Consider the following 8,301-nt stretch of genomic DNA (forward strand, 5'->3'; position numbering starts at 1 on the left):
TGGTGGGAATGTAAATTGATACAGCCTCTATGGAGAACAGTATGGAGGTTCCTTAAAAAACTAAAAATAGAACTACCATATGACCCAGCAATCCCACTACTGGGCATATAACCTGGGAAAACCATAATTCAAAAAGAGTCTTGTACCACAATGTTCACTGCAGCACTATTTACAATAGCCAGGACATGGAAGCAACCTAAGTGTCCATCGACAGATGAATGGGTAAACAAGATGTGGCACATATATACAATGGAGTAGGAAGCAGTTGCATAGCACAGGGAGATTAGCTCAGTGCTTTGTGACCAGCTAGAAGGGTGGGATAGGGAGGGTGGGAGGGAGACGAAAGAGGGAGGAGGTATGGGGATATATGTAAATGTGTAACTGATTCACTTTGTTATAAAGCAGAAACTAACACACCATTGTAAAGCAATTATACTCCAATAAAAATGTAAAAAAAAAAAAAACAAAAAAACGCAAAAATTCCAGATCCAGGTGAGATAGAGTAAGTACACTGCTCTCTGTCTCTCCCACTTAATGCAGCTATAAAGCCTGGATTGGACATAGAGCTGCTATTAAATGAATCTGAAAATGTAATAGTAGAAGGCAGATTATGTTAAGACCCCCAAAAAGCTTTTGTTTATATGTATTATATCTAGTGATATTTACCAGAATTAGAAATTAAAACTGAGATATTGTTAAAACACAGACTCACACTCCAATAGCTGTCAGAGCAGTGATGTCATCACCACATATCACATACCTCTGGAAACTTCCACTGTACACGCATAGGAGAAAGAGTGAAAAAAGCAAATAACATCTTAGTGATATAGTAAATAGTTCTGACCACACTTTGAGAACTCCTGCCCTATGTGCAATGAAGAATATTGTTTTGAAGCACATATGAAATATTCACCAAAATCTACAACAAAGGATCTTTTGACAAAATTTTTTTTTTTTTTTTTTTTTTTTGTGGTATGTGGGCCTCTCACTGTTGTGGCCTCTCCCGTTGTGGAGCACAGGCTCCGGACGCGCAGGCTCAGCGGTCATGGCTCACGGGCCCAGCCGCTCCGTGGCATGCGGGATCTTCCCGGACCGGGGCAGGGGACCGTGTCCCCTGCATTGGCAGGAGGATTCTCAACCACTGCGCCACCAGGGAAGCCCGACAAATATTTTTAAAACTAATTTCACATAAAAAATAATGAAAAAGAACAAAACAGAACGAAACCAAGAACACACAACAGAATACACTAACAAACAGCTATAAAAATGTTTGGAAAATAAAAGACGTTTCTAAGAAATAAAGACACATGTCTATTTTGTGTTTTCTTCTGTCTTGGTTCTTAGCACTTTACTTTCTTAAGTCTCTCCATTCACATAGGGTTAAAAGAATACCAGATTCATGCTTTGTCAATACCTTATTACACATGTGCTTACACTGCTACTGAGGAAGATCTCACTGTAAAAATTTAGGTACTTATATTTAAGGAACTCTTTATATCAGGCTTACCCATTTTTTTTTAACAAATTCGACACTTACAAGGCCATATCTTGGGTAATGAAGGTGACCCACATAAGCACTCAAATGCCCTTGCACAGTCTCAGCATTCCAGAAAAAAAGCCTATTTGTTCAATTTCTTGTTATCCGAGGAAGACTCTGAAAAAGACAAATGGTTCAACAGTTACCAAGGTACATCTATGAGAAGTTATCAGATATTACACCTATTAAATATGATCAACTTATGATGACCCATCTAGAGTAATATTTTTGAAACCTGTAGGAAAAATATTATGTAGATTACCTTTGATTTTACATGGCAGCATTAATTTCTAATTTTTAAAAGACTTTTCAGCAAAAATAATTTTCCTTACCTGGCTTAAAATATGTCAGGGGTAGGGAATTTTTAATACTCAAATGACATGCTAGACTTTTTCAAAGAAATTTTTAGTTCAATAGAAAATATAAAAACTTTAGTTTCAGAACATATAAACAAGTATAACAAATATGGTAGAACATAAAATGGGTTTGAGCAATATTAAAATGTGATGTTAATTTGCAACTTTAAAATATCTTATGATATTTTTTTTTTTTGTGGTATGTGGGCCTCTCACTGTTGTGGCCTCTCCCGTTGTGGAGCACAGGCTCCGGACGCGCAGGCTCAGCGGTCATGGCTCACGGGCCCAGCCGCTCCGCGGCATGTGGGATCTTCCCGGACCGGGGCAGGGGACCGTGTCCCCTGCATTGGCAGGAGGATTCTCAACCACTGCGCCACCAGGGAAGCCCGACAAATATTTTTAAAACTAATTTCACATAAAAAATAATGAAAAAGAACAAAACAGAACGAAACCAAGAACACACAACAGAATACACTAACAAAGAGCTATAAAAATGTTTGGAAAATAAAAGACGTTTCTAAGAAATAAAGACACATGTCTATTTTGTGTTTTCTTCTGTCTTGGTTCTTAGCACTTTACTTTCTTAAGTCTCTCCATTCACATAGGGTTAAAAGAATACCAGATTCATGCTTTGTCAATACCTTATTACACATGTGCTTACACTGCTACTGAGGAAGATCTCACTGTAAAAATTTAGGTACTTATATTTAAGGAACTCTTTATATCAGGCTTACCCATTTTTTTTAACAAATTCGACACTTACAAGGCCATATCTTGGGTAATGAAGGTGACCCACATAAGCACTCAAATGCCCTTGCACAGTCTCAGCATTCCAGAAAAAAAGCCTATTTGTTCAATTTCTTGTTATCCGAGGAAGACTCTGAAAAAGACAAATGGTTCAACAGTTACCAAGGTACATCTATGAGAAGTTATCAGATATTACACCTATTAAATATGATCAACTTATGATGACCCATCTAGAGTAATATTTTTGAAACCTGTAGGAAAAATATTATGTAGATTACCTTTGATTTTACATGGCAGCATTAATTTCTAATTTTTAAAAGACTTCTCAGCAAAAATAATTTTCCTTACCTGGCTTAAAATATGTCAGGGGTAGGGAATTTTTAATACTCAAATGACATGCTAGACTTTTTCAAAGAAATTTTTAGTTCAATAGAAAATATAAAAACTTTAGTTTTAGAACATATAAACAAGTATAACAAATATGGTAGAACATAAAATGGGTTTGAGCAATATTAAAATGTGATGTTAATTTGCAACTTTAAAATATCTTATGATATTTTAGGTCTGGCCATGGAATCTGAACCCAGGGGAAAGGACAGTCTCTTCAGTAAATGATGTTAGGAAGGATATCCATATGCAAAAGGATGAAACTGGACTCTATTATGCCATACACAAAATTCAACTCAAAATGGATTAAAGACTTAAACACAAAATCTGAAACCATAAAACTCCTAAAGAAAATATAGGGGAAAATCTTCTTGAGGTTGGTCCTGGCAAAGACCTCTTGGCTGTGACACCAAAAGAACAGTCAACAAAAGCAAAAATACACAAGTGGGACTATGTCAAACTAAAAAGCTACCACACAGCAAAGGAAACCATTAAAAAAATGAAAAAACCTAGAGAACAGGGAAAAAATATTTCTCAGCTGTGTATCTGAAAGGGTTGATATCCAAAATATACAAAGTACACCTCAATAGAACCAAAAAAAAAAAAAACGGAATCTGCAAATGAACTGAATAGACACCTTTCTAAAAAAGACATACAAATGGCCAAAAGACACATGAAAAGATGCTCAACATCACTATTATCAGGGAGATGCAAGTCAAAACCGCAATGAGCTATCATCTCACACAAATTAGGATGGTTATAATCAAAAAAAGCAAAAGATAACAAGTGTTGGTAAGGATGTGGAGAAAAGGGAACATCTGTACACTGTTCATGGAATGTAACCTGGTGCAGCCACTATAAACAACAGTATGGAGGTTCCTCAAAATACTAAAAATAGAACTACCATATGATCCAGCAATTCCACTCCTGGCTGTATATCCATAGAAAACAAAATCAGGATCTTGAAAAGTATATGCACACACATGTTTACTGTAACACTATTCACAATAGTCAAGACATGTAAGCACCTAAATGTCCATCAATTGACATATTGATAAAGAAAAACTTACTGAATTGTTACTTTTAAGTGGTATAAGTTGGAATATGAGTAGTCAGATGACAGACTATGTTCATTTAAACTACAGATATATAGATATTAATTATAATAAGTGAGATAACATGAGGAATCCAAATGTAAAATCAAACTCACACAAACAAGAGATCTTATCCAGTATCAAGCTTTACTAGAATTTTTCAAGATATAAATAGTCTATTTGCCACACAGAGGTGAAGCTTCAGGAGGAGGCCCAGGAACACTGACAGAACTCCTTGGGTCCTATCTTTCCATTTCAGGACACACTCTGGCCAAAATTAATGTAACAGATTGCTAAATAATTTATGCACCTACATTACTTAATGGAAGGGAGTTATTTTGGTCTGAAACATCTCCATTTTATACCCAGACAGTTAAACAGCTCATTTGACATTTTCCAGGGAGAAGTGCTCCCTAAATCCACAGATTCTAGATTTGCTCACAGTATAAATCCTAGACAAGACAGCTCCATCCTATTGTAAGCATAAATGGATAAAATCTTTCCTACTAGCAAATACTTTTAGTTCCTTAGCCAGGAGATCGGTCATTAGTATTTTTACATGAAGATTTGACCAGGTCACATTTTTTCTTGAGGGCCAAGATGGTAAAGTGAAAGACTAAATCACAGAATTGCTACTTACATTTTTCCATCCCAGACTTATTATGAAGGAGTCAAAGATAAATATTAGCACCTTTGATCTTGCTGAATTATGAAAAACTTTTAGTCATACTACCAAAATAGTGGTTTGGGGATTTTTTAAATTATTGACTTTTATTAAAACATTTTATTTTTTATTACTTTGTCATTAAGTTTATAAAGAACAAAGAGTGATCTATCAAACAATCCTCAAATAATTATTCAAGCACCCCAGCATTTATTTTGTAGAGACTGAAAAAGCTTTTTATATGTTGGAGACCAGTTGAAGAGGCTTTGCTCTTACTTACTGAAGTGTGATCTAACTAATATGTGAACCAAAGCACCTCAAAAATTATCCATTTTTCAGTTTCTAATTTTTCAAAAAGGTTCATTTTAATTTCTTTAGAGTCCTTCTCTAGATTAAGAATCCAAAATGTTTTTGTTACAATAGTGTGAGGAAAATGATAACATTTCTAATTTCATTGTATACAGTTAAGATAGGCCCTCTGAACTTCTACCCAACCAAGTTGTTAGTAGGAGAAGTAGTCATAATAATAATAGTAGTCAAAAGGACACATATACCCCAATGTTCACTGCAGCACTATCTACAATAGCCAGGACACAGAAACAACCTAAATGTCTAATGACAGATGAATGGATAAAGAAGATGTGGTATATACATACAATGGAATATTACTCAGCCATAAAGAGGAACGAAGTTGGGTTATTTGTAGAGATGTGAATGGACTCAGAGTCTGTCATACAGAGTGAAGTAAGCCAGAAAGAGAAAAACAAATATCGTGTATTAATGCATATACGTGGAATCTATAAAAATGTTACAGGTGAACCTACACCTACAGAAAGAGAGACATAGACATAGAGAACAGACATGTGGACACTGTGGGGGAATGGGAGTGTGGAATGGAACGAATTGGGAGATTAGGATTAACATATATACACTACCATGCGTAAAATAGATAGCTAGTGGGAACATGCTATAAAACACAGGAAGTTCAGCTCGGTGCCTAGATGAGTATGATGGCAGGTGGGGTGGGAGGGAGGTCCAAGAGGGAGGGGATATAGGTATATATATATGGCTGATTCACTTCATTGTACAGCAGAAACTAATACAACACTGTAAAACAATTACACTCCAATAAAAAAAAAATAGTAGTCATGGAAACTGTAGCCATAACAGAAGTAATTTAATTGTTGCCATTTCCAAATCTACAAATGTGGTTTATTATCTCTCTTACTCTCCAGTTAGCTGTGTCAAACACTGGAGTCTGAGGTGTGCCTTTGAAAGTGGGTGAGAAGGGATACCTGAAGCATGTCTCCTAAATCTGTGTGTTCTGTGTTATAGTTCATGAGAACACTTTTTTAAATGAAATGGTCCATCTCTTCTGTGAAAACTTGTAGACAATTTGTGAGAAAGCACTCAAAATATTATTTTGCAAAGAATGGATCAACTCATTATTATATTAGGACACAATGCTCTTATTTTGAGATTGCTCCATATCCCAATTCACTGAGCCAAATTCTATGGTTATCCAAGTTCTCAATTCTTCTCCAAAGAATGGATTTTAAATTTTCACAAACTCTAATTCAAAATAGGACTCTCCATAACACACCACACAGAGAACTTCTGGTATCATTTGGATTTACAGCAGATTTGTATCAATTTATTATCTATGATGCCAAAGTTAAGCCCTGAAAAAAGCAGCAGGACTTTTTCAAATATGAAAGCTTAAAGCAAATATTTCTTATAGGCACAACAAATGGTAAAGTTTAACTTGAATGACCCTGAGAGGCTGGCCTCCCAGAGAGGAAGTGAGCCTTGCAGAACTTCCAGTAGAGGACTGAGAGAGAATCAGGACTGGTCCACATTATAAAACAGGTGTAAATGCAAGGATGCACTCCACCCAGTCATGTCAGGGGAATAACTGGTGCTACCTCAACCAGGAGTAGTGAATAGAGTAATGGGGCTGAGAATCAAGGATATGACACATTTCACTGCTTACCAGCATCAGATTATATTCAGGAATGACAATGAAAAGCACAACTGGTATGTCATGGGACTAAAGTGATCATAATAAATGCTGAGGTAGTTAGAATTCTAAAGAGTGAAATCCTACTTTCTTCACAGTGATACCATCTACCTGCCATGCTTCAGATTGTAGATAAGACTGTAAATAATGTCTTCTGACTGGTGATCTCCCTTCCCTTCTGGAACTGGGGAAGAGAAGGGCACAATGAATTAGACATTGTTTTTAACCAGAAGGTATGTGTGAGCACTGTTTCCTTGTCATTAGGTACAAACAAAAGGACATGACCCTGTGACCTGAGTAGCAGGACTAGGCCACCACAGCCACAACTTCTTTTACTTCCTGTATCTTGTGCCTCGTTTGATCACCTCTCATTCAAAGTCTCTCCCACCTGAGTTTCAGAACCATCACACTTCTGTTTTACAAATTTCTTCTTGCCCTCCCTTTCAATCTTCTTTAGGCAATAGATGAAGAACCAGTGCTCTTTACCTACCAGTTGTCTCTACTTTGATGTCCCATAGGCATCTTAAATTCATTAATTTAACTGGACTTTACCCGAAATCTCATCCTGTGATCCCTCCCTATATGTGTGCACTGCCACCCATGCAACTGCTCAGCTGGAAACCTTCTTGAAATAATTGTCTTCCCTTCCCTTCTCCCAAATCTGTTTACTCACCAAACACCATGTTTCTTCTACTCCAATTTCTTTCCCTCCTCCTCCTCCCCCTCCTTCTTCATCTCTGAACGCCCCTCCCCCCTTCTAATTTTACTAAACAATACCTATCTTTTTAGGATTACATTATTTTGGGTCTGGAATTGTCACTAAATGATTTCCCAGCTGCTATTTTACAAATCATCCTGCACCCTGTCACTAATTTAGTTTTTCTAAAGCAAGAGTCTAATAGTGTCTTTCTCACACCAGAAAGTATATCATTCTTCAATCCATCCTCCAAAATAAAATCCAATCTCTCCAGCGTAGTGTATGGCCTTTTATAAATGTTGTCTGCCCAACTTTTCCAAGAGTGATTACTTCGGAGAGTGGTAGCTACGATTAGAAAATTTCAATAGTTTTTCCCAATACCATTGTATTTCTCTACTAAAAACTATCAAAGTAGGTTTCTGATCTGTAGGCAGCTTTTATCCACATGGTTTCAGGACCACAATAACCTTCTGTTTTGTAGTTCTTTCTTTGTTCACATCTCATCTGCATCAAGCCAACTGCAGCAGGGGGTGGGGGGAACAGCATGATGAAGGTTCATCCACTTCTAAGAACCTTGGCCTGGAGGTAACATATTTGATTGATCTCACGTCTGTTGCCAGAAATTCAGTCACATGGTCTCATCTAGATACAAGGAACTGTAGTTCTAAGCTAGACATCCAATTCTCAACAACAATTCTATACCATGGAAGAAGGAACACAGCTGATGTTAGTTACCATACAATTTAGATTCGACCAACAGAATATGAAAAGCAGTGATGTGTGTGTTAATTCCAGGCCG

The sequence above is a fragment of the Physeter macrocephalus genome, chromosome 1, assembly GCF_002837175.3.
Source record: "Physeter macrocephalus isolate SW-GA chromosome 1, ASM283717v5, whole genome shotgun sequence".
Classification (NCBI taxonomy): Eukaryota; Metazoa; Chordata; class Mammalia; order Artiodactyla; family Physeteridae; genus Physeter; species Physeter macrocephalus.